Source organism: Notechis scutatus, chromosome 1 (genome assembly GCF_049901735.1).
Source record: "Notechis scutatus isolate UNSWTSFEM ecotype Mainland chromosome 1, rNotScu1.2, whole genome shotgun sequence".
NCBI lineage: Eukaryota > Metazoa > Chordata > Lepidosauria > Squamata > Elapidae > Notechis > Notechis scutatus.
In genome coordinates this window covers 270,884,685-270,898,360 of record NC_142009.1, presented here as the reverse complement: position 1 = coordinate 270,898,360, position 13,676 = coordinate 270,884,685, and the positions used below count along the sequence as shown (strand labels likewise).

The 13,676-nt window shown below is 44.2% G+C and overlaps 1 protein-coding gene across 32 annotated transcripts in view; it reads right to left on the bottom strand.

Annotated features, from left to right (window-relative positions):
- GPHN (gephyrin) overlaps positions 1-13,676 on the bottom strand; it is a 241,640-nt gene that overhangs the window by 209,212 nt on the left and 18,752 nt on the right. The window contains exon 1 of one of the 32 annotated variants that reach the window (XM_087951565.1): positions 4,787-4,908. The exons of the other annotated variants lie outside the window; for them this stretch is intronic. The gene's annotated coding sequence lies outside the window, so the exon portion shown is untranslated. Of the gene's footprint in view, positions 1-4,786; positions 4,909-13,676 lie in introns of those variants that run through there. 32 annotated transcript variants of the gene reach the window in all.

Here is a 13,676-nt window from a genome sequence, read left to right as displayed (position 1 = left end):
AGAGGAGACCCTGTCCGGGGATCCTCCATGGGGCGCTACCGATAAATTGCGGAGATCCGCAAACCACGGTCGCCTGGGCCAATAGGGAGCCACCAGGAGAAGGTCTGCCCTCTCCTGAAGAAGTTTCTGTATTACTCTGGGAACTAACGGGAGGCGGAGGGAAGGCATATAGGAGCCCTGGGGGCCATGGGCAGCGCAGAGCATTGTGATTCTCCGACCGGTGAGATGGATACCGGGAGAAGAACCGTGGAAGCTGGGTGTTGGACGGGGAGGCGAAGAGATCCACCACCGGAAGGCCGAATATTCTGGACGCTTCCTCGAATAGGGATGGATGGAGACGCCATTCTGCCTGGTCCACCGTGGCCCTGCTCAGCCAGTCCGCCTGAGTATTGTCTACTCCGGAGATGTGTTCGGCTTTTAGTGATAGGAGGTTGGATTCTGCCCAGCGGCAAAGGCGCTCGGCTTCCCTCATTAACTGGATGGACTGGGTGCCGCCTTGCCTGTTGATATGGGCCTTGGCCGTGGCGTTGTCCGTGAGCGAGGACGTGATGTTTGCGGATCTGAGGAAAACTGCGCAGGGCCAGATGGACAGCGTGAAGCTCTAGCCAATTGATGCTGCACCTTTGCTCGGACGGCGACCATCTGCCCTGTGCCGAGAGCGAGTCGAGATGGCGCCCCAACCGGACAGGCTTGCGTCCGTGGTGACGGTGAGTCGTTGAGGTTCCGCGAAGAGGTGGCCTCTGTTGATGGCGGGATTGGTCCACCATAGAAGAGACGTGAGGACCCTTGGAGGGACCCTGACTCTGGCCTTCGAGTTGCTTCTTCCGGATCGTTGGAATGGGAGCAGGAACCACTGGAGGGATCTGCTGTGTAGACGGGCCCAGGGAATAATAGAGATGCATGACACCATTTTGCCCAACAATTTAGAGAGGTCCAGTAAGGCCACCCTCCTTGAACGCCTGATCTGTTTGACCAGGGCTTGAATGCTAAGGAACCTCTCCTGGGAGAGGAAAACTCTTTGAGAAACCGAATCAATTATGGCGCCCAAGTGGTTGATTCGGGTGGAAGGGTAAGTTGGCTCTTTTGCCAATTGACTAGAAACCCGTGTGCCTGTAAGGTGGAGAGGGTGACCTGGTATCCCTGACTGCCTGGGATTTGGACGGGGATAGAATAAGGATATCGTCCAAGTAGCAGTGGAGGCGGACAGGAGCGCTCCTGAGATGAGCCGCCAGAGCCGCCAGGACCTTGGTGAAGGTCCGGGGGCCGAGGCCAGTCAAAGGAAGGGCCACGTATTGATAATGAAGGTTATTATGACAGAACCTGAGGAATTTGAAATGGGAAGGCCTGATTGGAATATGGAGGTATGCCTCCGAAAGATCTATGGAAGATAACCAGTCTCCCGCCTGGTGCCTAAAAGAATTGATTGCAAAGTGTGCATTTTGAATCTACGCTGGATAAGGTGACGGTTGAGCCGTTTCAAGTCCAGGATGGCTCTCCAACCCCCAGAGTGTTTGGGCACCACAAAGAGATGGGAGTAAAACCCCTTTCCTCTCTGATCCGGAGGGACAGGTTGAATGGCCTGGATGTCAAGAAGATGATGGATGGCTGCATCCATTAGTGCACGTTTGGAGGGATCCCTTGAGGAGGGGAGGGGAAGAAACAATCAGGGGAGCGGACCTGAACTCCAGGGCGAGGCCAAACCTGATTGTGTCCCTAACCCAGGCATCGGATGTGGATATGTCCCATTGGGCGGCGAATTGGCTGAGGCGGCCGCCAACGGGGGAGGAAGAGGCTCTACCTTCTGCGGTAGGGCCTTCCTCCCGATCCCCGAAAGGGTCTCTTGTAGCCGCCACCGCGTCTGGATCTGTCGCCCGGGTCCGTGCGGTCCTGGGATCGGAAGGAAGGGGTCTAGGGTATCTGGGCGGGAAGGGGGTTGGTAGAAGGGCGTGGAAAGCTCCTCCGAAAGGGCTGAGAGCCCCTGGCCTCCGATCTTCGAAAAAGGGAGGGCAGATACTTTCTCTTACTGCGGCCCTCGACCAGCAGTGGTTCCAAAGCTGGGCCAAACAGTTTATCTCCCGTAATGGGAGCAGTGGCCAGCTTGACCTTATTCTTTACGTCCGCCTGCCAGTGTTTGAGCCATAGCATGCGTCTAGCCGTGACATGCGACGTGATGGCCCTGGAAGAAAATTTTACCGACTGGTAAGTGGCGTCAGCCGAGAACTCGGCTGCAGCCACTAACCGCTATATCCTGGTGAGCTCTGAGATTGGAAGCAGGGATGTGGTCCTTGAGCTGACGTAGCCAGCGGATAGAGGACCTCGTGAAAAATGAGGCGGCCGTAGCTGATTTAATGGCCCAGGCGTCAGATAGGTGAGCCCTGCGTAGCGCCTGCTCCGCCCGCCTGTCCTCAGGTTTCAAGGCCTCTAGGGCCTCACTAGGGGTAGAGGAGGAGGCTAGACCCACAATGGGGTCATCAACCTCCGGGATAATCAGGAGGTTAGACAGAGCCGAATCGAGATTAAAGAATCTCTTGTCTTGGCTAGAGGGAGTGGGAGGGGTCCCTGAGGAGGTAAGTTGCTTCGCTACCAGATCTCACGAAGATGGGAGGGGATGGGATGACCTCAGCTTCCACCACTGGTTGGGTGAAAATGGAGTCTTCCGGGCCCTCTGGGACAGGGGGTTTCTGCAGTGGACTGGGAAAGAAGGCCAGAGACATTCTTGGCCTTAAGGAGGAGGGACTTGAACATATGCGGTTTGAACAGCCCCCCAAAGGAGGGTTGGTCGGGAGAAGGATCCTCGTCCTCCGACATCTCCCCCTCCATGATGTCAGCCTCTAAGAGGGGTTCACTGTAGCGGGAGGATCCCATCCGGGAATCCTCTTCCTCTTCCCTGAAATCCCCAAAGTCCCCTTCCTCCTCCACCTGGGCCCCAATCGGAGGAGGGCTGTCCCTCTGAGAGAGTACCTGATCAACTGGGGGGACCGGTTGTGGAAGGGATCTGATTGATATCGAGTCGTGCTCGGAGGCTCGCGGAGAGAAGCCTGATCTTGTCATGTGTTGTAGTCCCTCTGCTATGCCCTGGCGGATGGCTGATTCCATCCAAGCCCTGATGTGAGGTGGAACCTCGGAGGTAGAGGGTTCATCGTGGGCGCAGACCAGCGGCTGTGGGTGTAAAGGTGGCTTCGGGGTCCGTCTGGTCGGAGGTCCGGGGTCGGAAGACCCTGAAGCGAACTGCGCCTAGGTAGGGAAGAGGGGTCTGAGGGGAGAGATTGAGCAGAGGTAGAAGGGTTTGGAGGAGGAGGTATTGACGGCTCCGAGCGGGACTCCCTTGAACGCCGGTCAAACTCTTTTTCCAACGCTTTGTGGCGCCTTAAGGCGTCACGTTGGGCGGCCTTGGAAGGTTCCTTGTCCTGTCTAGAGCCCTTAGGTTCCTTGTCCTGCCTGCGCAAGTAGTGGGACTTTGCCTTAGCCTTCAAAGAAGGACGTTTAGAGGGATTGTCGTCTGCCATGTTAGATACAATTACTAGCAAAGGCGGTTGGCTCGCCCAGATCAGGCCTGGATGAGGCCGGGTGAAGGTGAAGCTGGCCCTCTCCCCCTTTTGGAATTTGTTGTGTACAGAGATAACAGTAAGGTATCTAAGAAATATAGTATGTACAGAAAAATAGATACTCTAATTGTAATTCTTCCTTATCCTTTTGATTGATTTTTATCTTTATTATGCTTTTGTACCAAATGTATATACAGGTTATCCGTATATATTTATATATCTACGAAAAAATATTATTGTACAAGACAAAAATTATATTATAATTATTATTATTATTATTATTATTTTTAATATATTCCTTTTGTATATGTATTAAGTATATATATATATATATAGATAGATTTCTTTTTTTCTTTTTTTTTTTTTTAAACAGTAACCGTAACAGTGAGAACTTCGTATATCTCAGTACAGGCCAATCAGTCAAATAAACACCTGAGGCCTATGGTAGAAGAAAGAGCCTCTGGCAGCAGGCCTCCAGACAAGAAAAATAAAACCGGAGGGGGCTGCAACCGCCCAAAAACGGGCTGCGGGAGGCCAACAAGTAATACAAGGGCCAGCCAGGTGGAAGAAATGGGCAGCTAAGCTTTGACCCAAGGCCTGGGGCTCCAATTCACCGCAGCTAAAGAAATTCAAAATGGCGCCCGACCACGATGCGGAGCCAAAATGGCGGCCGCAAGCTGAACCGTCGGGACGCCTTCGGGACGGAAGGAGGGCTTTGCTGGTCAGCTCAGCGCCTAGGGCCCTAGGGCGATGACCCTCCCGATCGGTGTTTAAGGTGGGGGGAATCCAGCAGTAAAGGAAAAACGCGTGCCACGAGGCAACGCGGAGGCAGCGAAGCGATCTGATAAGGGTGGGGGGGGGGTCGCGCTATCGCGCTGCGAACCCGCAGCCTTGCCCCAAGGACGGGGAAAAATTTTCCCTTAAGTCCAGACCCTTTGCGCAGGAGGAGGAAGGAAAAGCAAACCTTATCAAGACGAGAGGGTTGTAATAGGAAAGAAATGTGCGATCAGCCAAGGAGCTCTCTGAAAACACAGCCTGACTCTTCGAGGCTGAGCAAAAGACTGGGGAGACGCTGCGCGATACCACGTGAGGGGGCGGAGCGTTTCCTCATCTAAAGCTCAGCCTGCAAGAAGAGGACTCAGAAGCACATCCCAGTCTCTGGATGCTCCGAGCGGCTCGAGGGAGAAGCATTCAACTCTATGACTATACCATACTCTAATCATGCAACATATATGTCATACCCAGTTTGGTGTAGTGGTTAAGGTGTTGGCCTAGAAACCAGGAGAATGTGAGTTCCAGTCCACCTCAGGCATGAAAGCTAGTTGGGCGACTTTGAGCCATCATTCTCTCTCAGCCCATCCCACGTAACAGAGTTGTTGTGGGGAAAATAGGAGGAGGAAGAAGTATTAGGTATATCTGCATCTTGAGCTACTTATAAAGTAATAAAGGTAAGATAAAAATCCAATAAACAAATTAAATATCCCAAGACAAAAGTGGTCCCAATGGTGATAAGAGCTCTTGGGGTTGTGAAACCTAAGCTGGGACAACAATTCCAGCAGATCCACAGAACAACATCAACATTCTCTATCCAGAACAATGCAGTGCTTGGAACAGCTAAGACTCCCAAGCCTTTGGCAGAGGATAGAGATTGATGGAGAGAAACACACACACACACACACACTTTTATTTTTAAAAAATTCATAAGTAAAAGACAAAGCTAAAGAAAAAATAGAAAGGGAAGAAAAGGGAAAGGAAGAAAGTGTAAATGAGAAAGGGAAGGGAAAGGGAAGAGGGAGAGGAAGGGAGGGAGAGGAAGGGGAAGAATATGAGCAGCTTCTGATCTTGTTTTCAGCAGGAATAAGCAAATTCCTCCCTCTTTAGTTTTACAGAAATCCCTTTAGTCCCCCTTTTAATCCTTTTTCAGTCATTACATCTGTATATCGTCCCTTTTTTTTATCTTTTCAGCAAAAAGCCCATAAAAGTACTTTTTAAAAAGTAATTGTTTTGTCTCTGATCATATAGTGAGTTTTGTCATACCTCTCCTTTCTGACATCTTTTCACTTGTGTTCCTCCATCACTACACTTACTGTATAATAGTCTCCCAGCTGTTACCATATATAAAATTAGTCTTCCATGCGTCTTTTCTAACTGGCTATCCAAAAGTCCCAATAACAAAAAAGTTCTGTTTTTTTTCCTCAAAGTTGGTTTTAAAATTCTTTGGATCACTGTATGTACGTGTATCCAAAATTTTATGGCATTTTCACAAGTGCACCTTGCAGTTAAAATGTTTCTGTGTTTTTTCACATTTCAAAAATTGGTTTGAAGTGTCTTTCTATATCTATATCCTTGATCATTTCTATGGTGTCATATACCAACAGTTTATCATTTTATTAAAGTTCTCTCTTAAATTATAACACACTATGAATTTTACCTTAATTATTAAATGTTTCTCTTAATTGTGCATATAAAGCATATGAAAACCAATGAAAACTCTCATCCCTCTGCAATCTAGAATATCTATGAAGGAAGATGTGTACGTACTGATCCGTCACTGCATCATGACCTCCTCTTCAGCTCCAGAACTTTGATACTGAGTACAGGTATTCCTCAACTTATGATCACAATTGAATCCAAAATTTCTGTTGCTAAGTTGTTATGTGAGTTTTGCCCCATTTTATGATCTTTCTTGCTACAGTTGTTAAGTAAATCACTGCAGATGTTAACTTAGTAATATGGTTGTTAAGTGAATCTGGCTTCCCCATTGACCTTGCTGGCCAGACTGTCACAAAAGGTGATCACATGGCCTTGGGACACTGCAAACGTCATAAATATGTGCCAGTTGCCAAGCATCCAGATTTTGATCATGTGAGCATGGGGATGATGCAACAGCCATTGTTAGGGATATACACCCTAGCAGAACCTGCACGGCAGTCAGGCAGTCAGGCAAATATGTGAGATAAACGTTATTATAGCTTACACTCAGTAAAACAGATACAATGTGCTAGTTAAATAGTTTATTCCAGTAAGATTTATAGCTTAGTCAAACAGTCCATATATCATACACTAGTTCAGTCCATCCGGGGATTATTCAGTTGCAAAAGTCCAGTGTCAGAAAAAGAGGTCGGTAAACTTACAAATATCAGTCCAGTAATATATCTCTTTGCAGTAGAGATATGAAGAAGTAAAACCTCCTTTCTTCCTTCAGCAACAGCAAAGAACACGCAGTTAACAATCCATCATCGTCAGCAAGCAATCCAATAAGCCAGCAATACAGTAAGCTAGCAGGTTCTCTTGCTCCCTCTTATGGCAGTTTTACCACCGCACCCAAAATTACATGCTTTGCTGTTTAAAGTGACACACACTTAAACTCACTATCATAGTCTATATATATTATTTTACCCAAACTGCGTTAGGTAACCTATGTTATTCCTAACAGCCATAAGTGTGAAAAGTGGTCAAAAGTCTTTTCCCCTCCCAGTGGTGTTATAACATTGAATTGTCACTAAATGAACGTTTGTAAGTTGAAGACTACCTGTATAAAAGTCTGAACCATATTCTATTTGTACTGGCTTCAATGTGAATAAAAAACTTTATTCAGACCTTACCCACCCAGCATGGCATCATCTGGGGCTGAAGATGACTAGAAACAAGCAAATAAAATATCAGGACAGAGCGGGAGAAAAAGCAGGACTAGTAGAAAGTCAATTGGTTTGATCCATATAGGTTCCGATGTTCTGAAGAAGTACTGTTGCTGTTAAACAGTGTTGAGAATTAAAAAACTGGGGACACTTGGGAGGACCCACAATGAGGAGTGTCCTCAGAAATCAGCTCAGCCTATTGGACAACAGACAGAAGCACTTCCCATGCCTGGATGCTCAGAACAGTTCTCAGGAGAATTAAAAATTAATATTATCCAGTAAAAAGTTTAGTATCCATAACATTTCCCAAAATGTGCAGATTATCACTACATGAAAATTAACATGAAAAATTTCAGAAGCTTGATCAATTTAACAAAATAAAAGACAAATGACTGATCTTTGCATAACAGAAAAAGTATAGAGCATATCCCATAAAATGACACTCCTTAATTAAACTGAAATATTATTAAAATTCGCCATAGTCTTATTATCTATAAGGCAGAATAGTATCCAGTGAATTGTTCATAGTATATACAGTACATTCTCTTATATATTAACTGCCTGAAATCCCCTGTAGTAAAAGTTTCTATTATACAGGTAGTCCTCAATTTAAGACCACAATTGGGACCAGAAATGTTGTCACTAAGCAATACTTGCAATACCATGTGACATGTAAAGTGCAATATTGCATGGCCACATTACTTAGCAATGGCAATCCAAGCACTTTCTCTTACTTTTATTAACAGAGAATCATGGCTTGTTAAGCAAATACCCACCTCACTAAGGTAAGGTGCTGCTTTCTCTTCAACATCCCCATCTTTTTAAACTCCCCACATATCTCTGCTTTTTGACCACTCTGCACTCTGACTTGCAGGGTGACAAGCAGCCCAGAATCACCTGGCTCTGAGGGTCCTTGCCACACTGCAGCTCTGGAGTCACAAGAAGCCGCTGAGTTGCAGCGCAAAGCCCTTTGCAGGTCATAACTCAGCCCCAGCCTGTCCAAGAAGCACTGTTGCATGAAGCTGAAACTCATCATTGTGGTGTGAAGCTGCCACCACACGAAGTCCCAACACCATAGCATGAAGCCACCACTCAGCACTGTGATGTGAACCTGCCACCCCGTGTCAGCTGTCTCTGCACTTGGCCACTATGCTTATAGCTTTACACTCTTTTTTTAAAAAAACAAACAAAACCCAAACCTTTCTGTAATTATGTATTTGTAAAGGTTTGAATATGCAAGGCCATGTGATCAGCTGACGTCGATCAATATACATTAAAATTCAGATGCAATACTTTATATCCCTTCTGAAATAACACACACACACACACATACACCACACACAGACACACAGACACCACACCCACACACACACAGAGACTGAATCAAATTGCAGGAGGGGAAAATGTCACCTTTAAGGAAATTATTTTTACATTATTGCCCAGAATTTAGAATTTTCTGCTGTAGGCATTTTCATAACCATTTAAGGGGCAATTGAAATTAAATGCTTATGTTTTCACTGAAGGCATGTTATAATACATTGCAGACTCCTGGTAAGAAACTGATTTAGTTCATACTTATCTGCAACATATAGACTAGCACAGTGGTGGGATTCAATTTTTTTTACTACCGGTTCTTTGGGCGTGGCTTGGTGGGCATGGTGTGGCTTGGTGGGTGTGGCTTGGTGGCCGTGGCCAGGGAAGGAAACTGTAAAATCTTCATTCCCACCCCACTCCAGGGGAAGGATACTGCAAAATCTCCATTTCTACCCCACTCCAGGGGAAGGATACTGTAAAATCCCCATTCTCTCCCCACCCCACTAACCTGCTTTCCAGCTCCATTCTCCTGTGCTGGGCAACAAAAGAAGACCCAGCCAATCAGCTGGGACTCAGGATGCAGAGAATAGATGGGGGCGGACCCAGTCAGAGGTGGTATTCCGAACTACTCAAAATTTCCACTACTGGTTTTCCAGAACTGGTCAGAACCTGCTGAATACCACCTCTGGACTGGCAGTATCTGCCATTAGAAATAGGTTCTATTTTTCAATTGAGAAGTGTCATGAAACAGTAAATTTTCTGGGTACAATCCGGACCACAAGCCTATAAACAAGTAACTAGGTAAAAATTATCTATAACTTGCTTGTTTATCACTTTCATATATAAATGCAGTGTTTTATATAATTTGAAATATAATTGTCAAGGTTTCATAATCTGGCAGCCATTTTTATCTGCAGGCGAACCTATAAACATAATATGAAAGTCGAGGCTTATTTATTTAAATCTTTAAATCTTCAGCTAGACCTTCTCTCCCCCCCTTCCCCCCCACACACTTTAATTTAATACTTAATTTTACTGAGTTTTTTGTTGTTTTCTTGGTGAAGAAGATTGGATAGATTTAGTCCAATAAAATATATATTTCCTAAATTTGGTTGCTGGTCAAGAATGTGACCCCTTTAAATAAGTACAAAGAAAAAATGTGTATTTTTAGCAAGGCTGTGGAAAGATGTATTTCAGGATGCACTGTAACGCTAACAATTATTTTTGAACCATTTCATTTATATAACAAATTTGTATGGTCCACAATTTAAACAAGGAAAATACAACAATAACCATTAAAATTAAATTAAAGTAAAACAATATATGGGGAGAGTGACAAAACTGATTAAGGACAAAGTCAACGGTTTTCACTCTCTCTCGTCAAAAGTCTAGGTCTCTAAGACAACAGAAGGAGAGAGATCATCTAGACCTCAAGGGGAACCTCATTACAGAAGCCAGATGCTTCTACAAAAAAGGCATACTTCTGTGCTCCTGACAAGAGTATATTATTTAATCTGGACAGCATCAATCCTGTAAGATCAAATCAACTGGTCATATACTATGGGAGATGGACAGTTCTCAAGTAACCATACTGAATACAATGTAAGGCTTTATAGGACCTTGAATCACACCTGGAAGCAAATGGGCAACTGGCACAGCTCACAAAGCACATGGCTTACATGGGCATATTAAGACACCCCTATAACTGCCTGAGCACCTGCATTCTGAACCAGTAGCAGCTTCAGGATAGTCTTCATGGGGAGCCTCATGTAAAGTAAACCAAACAGGAGGTGACGAAGGCATGGCCGACTGCAAGCAGTGTTTCCCTGTCCAGGAATTAGCGTGTAAGTTGGTTTTGTACAAAGGTCCCCCTGGCCTTGGCTGTCACCTGCTCTTCCAGCAGGATCTGTGAGTCAAAGGGGAACCACTTTGTGTACCAGATCTGTGAGGGGGAGTATTATCTCATCCAGTCAAAAATATCAACTCTCCTGATAATTGGGGGGGGGGGGGAGACACTTTGACCATTCTTTCTTGCTAGAGTTTACTTGCAGCCAATTTCTCCCCTCCAGGCCCTTACGGCCTCCGGGCACTGAGACAGTACCCAAACAGAATCATTTGCCTGGAATGGGTCAGCCCAGCTCTTTTCCCCAATAAATACTGATTAGTATCTGCCAGGAGGAATGGAGGAGAATCACTGCACAGTGCCCCCTATTCCCAATCCCCAGAGTTGGTCCAGTAAAATACCACAGGGGACAATACCACAAGCTGCTGTAACATAGTTTCCTCTCTTGTTTTTACTGGACAATCTATAGTAGGTTTCAATGTAGATATCCTAAATCATTAATAACAGTTTTAAAAATCAAAATCTCCCACATTTTGGCAATTTTATGCAATGCTTAAGCCAAGGTCTTTGTGTGAAAGTGACCGTCAGTGTCCAGAGCCAGAAAATTTTGCTGATTCTGAATTACTAATGTTCTCGAACTCTCTACAAATGTACAAAATTACATTATAACCTCTCTCCAAGGTTATATCAATATGTACACTAGCCTTACTAAGAGGTATTGATCAACACAGTATTTCTTCACAGAACCTCTTTGCTAGAAGAGCCTAGCTTTGGCTGCAGGACTCTTTTACTACCAATTCTGTATGCCATGTTCTTCTGTGAACTTGTGTTTTCCTCTTATACAAATTTCCTCTTTCTAATATCCTAGCTCAACAGCAGCAAAACCGTTTTATTCCGGGACACACACATCCCTTTCCTCGAGACATATCACCTTTTCTTCCAATAGACGTAACAGCTTGCATTTGCTAAAAATGTCTCTTCAAGCAGAAAAAAAATGGCATATAGACTGTAGATTACAAAGATAGCTTATTTATGGTGCCAAAATCTAAGGATACAGCTAATCACCATTTTGAAACTTCCATCAACTTTGCTTTTACACAAAACTCTTTGTTGATTTATTTCAGCCCAGTCATTCATTCCAAATAAAATAAAAATGTTTTCAAGAGCTGACCTGCTATTGGTATTGATATACAGTATTAACTGTGTATCCACCGAAATATCTCAGGCAAAATGGGAATACATAGAACCCTCTAAATAATAGTAAATCACATAACTCAGCAGTCAAAATATATGCAATGCTTCCATACCCTGAAATCAATGGTTCTTTTTAGTAGTGTGTGGAAATTAAATTGTAGGAAGAATCACAAACCTCAAACCCATAAAAATTCACACACACACACACACACACGTATAATAAGGTAAAGGCTTAGTATACAAGTACTATAGTACCATGCAAGCTGCTCACCCTCAGTTGCAAGATACTAACATACAAGGATCAATCTGGTGCATTATATTTTAGCTAATGTAATTTGTTATAGTTTGCTGTGTTTGAAAAGAATACAGATAAGCAAAGGGGACAGTTATTCATGTTCTCCCACAAATAACATTTTAAGTCCATCTCAGGATACTTCTATACAGTGGAAGATCTATTGCATTTGCAATCACATGTACATAGAGGATGAAGAATAATACTGGGTCATTTCTAGAGAGTGATAAAATTATCTTAGGGAATCATAAACTTGACTTCCCAAATAAAGAAGAACAAATCGAACTAGTTAATAATTACAGTATTCAATGCAGTGGAAGCATGATGAAGCAAGTCACTAATAACATAAAGAAACACAGCAAAGATATATCTAATGTTCAGGAAGACCTCACTTATTGACTGCCTCATGCACCAACTCCTCAAAGTTACGGCGGTGCTGAAAAAATAACTTTTGAGAAAAGAGTGCACATTTATGACCTTTGCGGCAGCAGCATCTCCTCTCCCTCCCTCTCTCTCCCTCTCTTTCTTTCTCTCAATTGTATGTTAGCTATTAATCAGGTTTTTTTATTTATTTATTTATATTTCATGCTTTTGGACTGCCTATCTCCCTCAAGGAGTTAGTACATATTGCTCTGTGCTTGACTGTTTTTTCTCCCCACCCCCCCAGTAGAGTCAAAAGATACCTGAACTAGGGATTTCTTTAAGCAATCTTCTTGTGCCTGACCCGTTCCTCTCCATGAAGTACAGAGAGATTGGAGAGGAAGGTATTATAAGAGAGTAAGCAGGCACACAATGGCCAATGCCCATTAAAAGGAATGCAGTAGCATCAGTAGTTTGCCTCTCTAATGAATACAAACAGAAACATTAATTCCTCTAAGGAAGATTAGATAAGACTAAAGACATTTCAGGAGGGAAAGGTCAGACCTTGCCCTCTTGTGTTTACATAAAGAGTCCATGCTAATTCATTTGAGCTCTCCAACGGGGACATTTGCTGTCCACCATCAGCTCAGCAAATGGTATCACCACCTGAGCAAACCTTACCAAATCTTGCTCCTTGGAATAGGCTAGAAGCCCCCCCCCCCCCGGGTTAAAGAAACACCTGGACCATTTTGTGGGAGAAGAGGATGTTTCAATGGTGGGCAAGTTCTTGTTAGAGGGCTCAAGTGTGGTGACTTGAAATGAGATAGCAGGAGTTGTTTAGTCTGTATCCAGATTACAATAGACAAGTTTCCAAAACTCTTCAAACTCATCAATAATTATCCCTTCCTACTACTTGATGACACAATCAAGAAAAAAAAAAAAACAGTACATAACCCCTCTCCCTGAGAAAATAAGGTTAGAGCCTAAAATCAAGGCAACTCGGAGAGAGGTTAGTCAGCTAGTAGAATTACTAAAGGCTGTGAAGTTTAAGTATAATAAGACTCTGCTACTGAAAAAAAATATAAGAGCCTGACTCCACCTGAAGCCCTACAAATTCCTGTACAAAGGTGCATAGCACTGGCTATCAGGCTAAGAAGATACACTAGAGAAGCAGAGGCCAAAAGGATAAATGCGGCGTTCTCCAAAGAACCATTCAAGATGTACTCCCAACTGCAGTGCATCAACACTGCACAATAACCAATTGCAGAAATTGAACGGTACTGGAAGAAAATATGAGAGAAAGAAAATGCAATATGGCTGCAGGACCTGAGAACAGACCACAGCAATTTCTCAAAACAAGTACTAGTTACCATCACAATAGCAGACATACAATAGTGGGTCAAGAACAGGAAAAGCTGGACACCTGGTTTGGATATCATCTACGTCTACTAATTAAAAAAACTAATAGCAGTACATGAAAGCATAGAAGT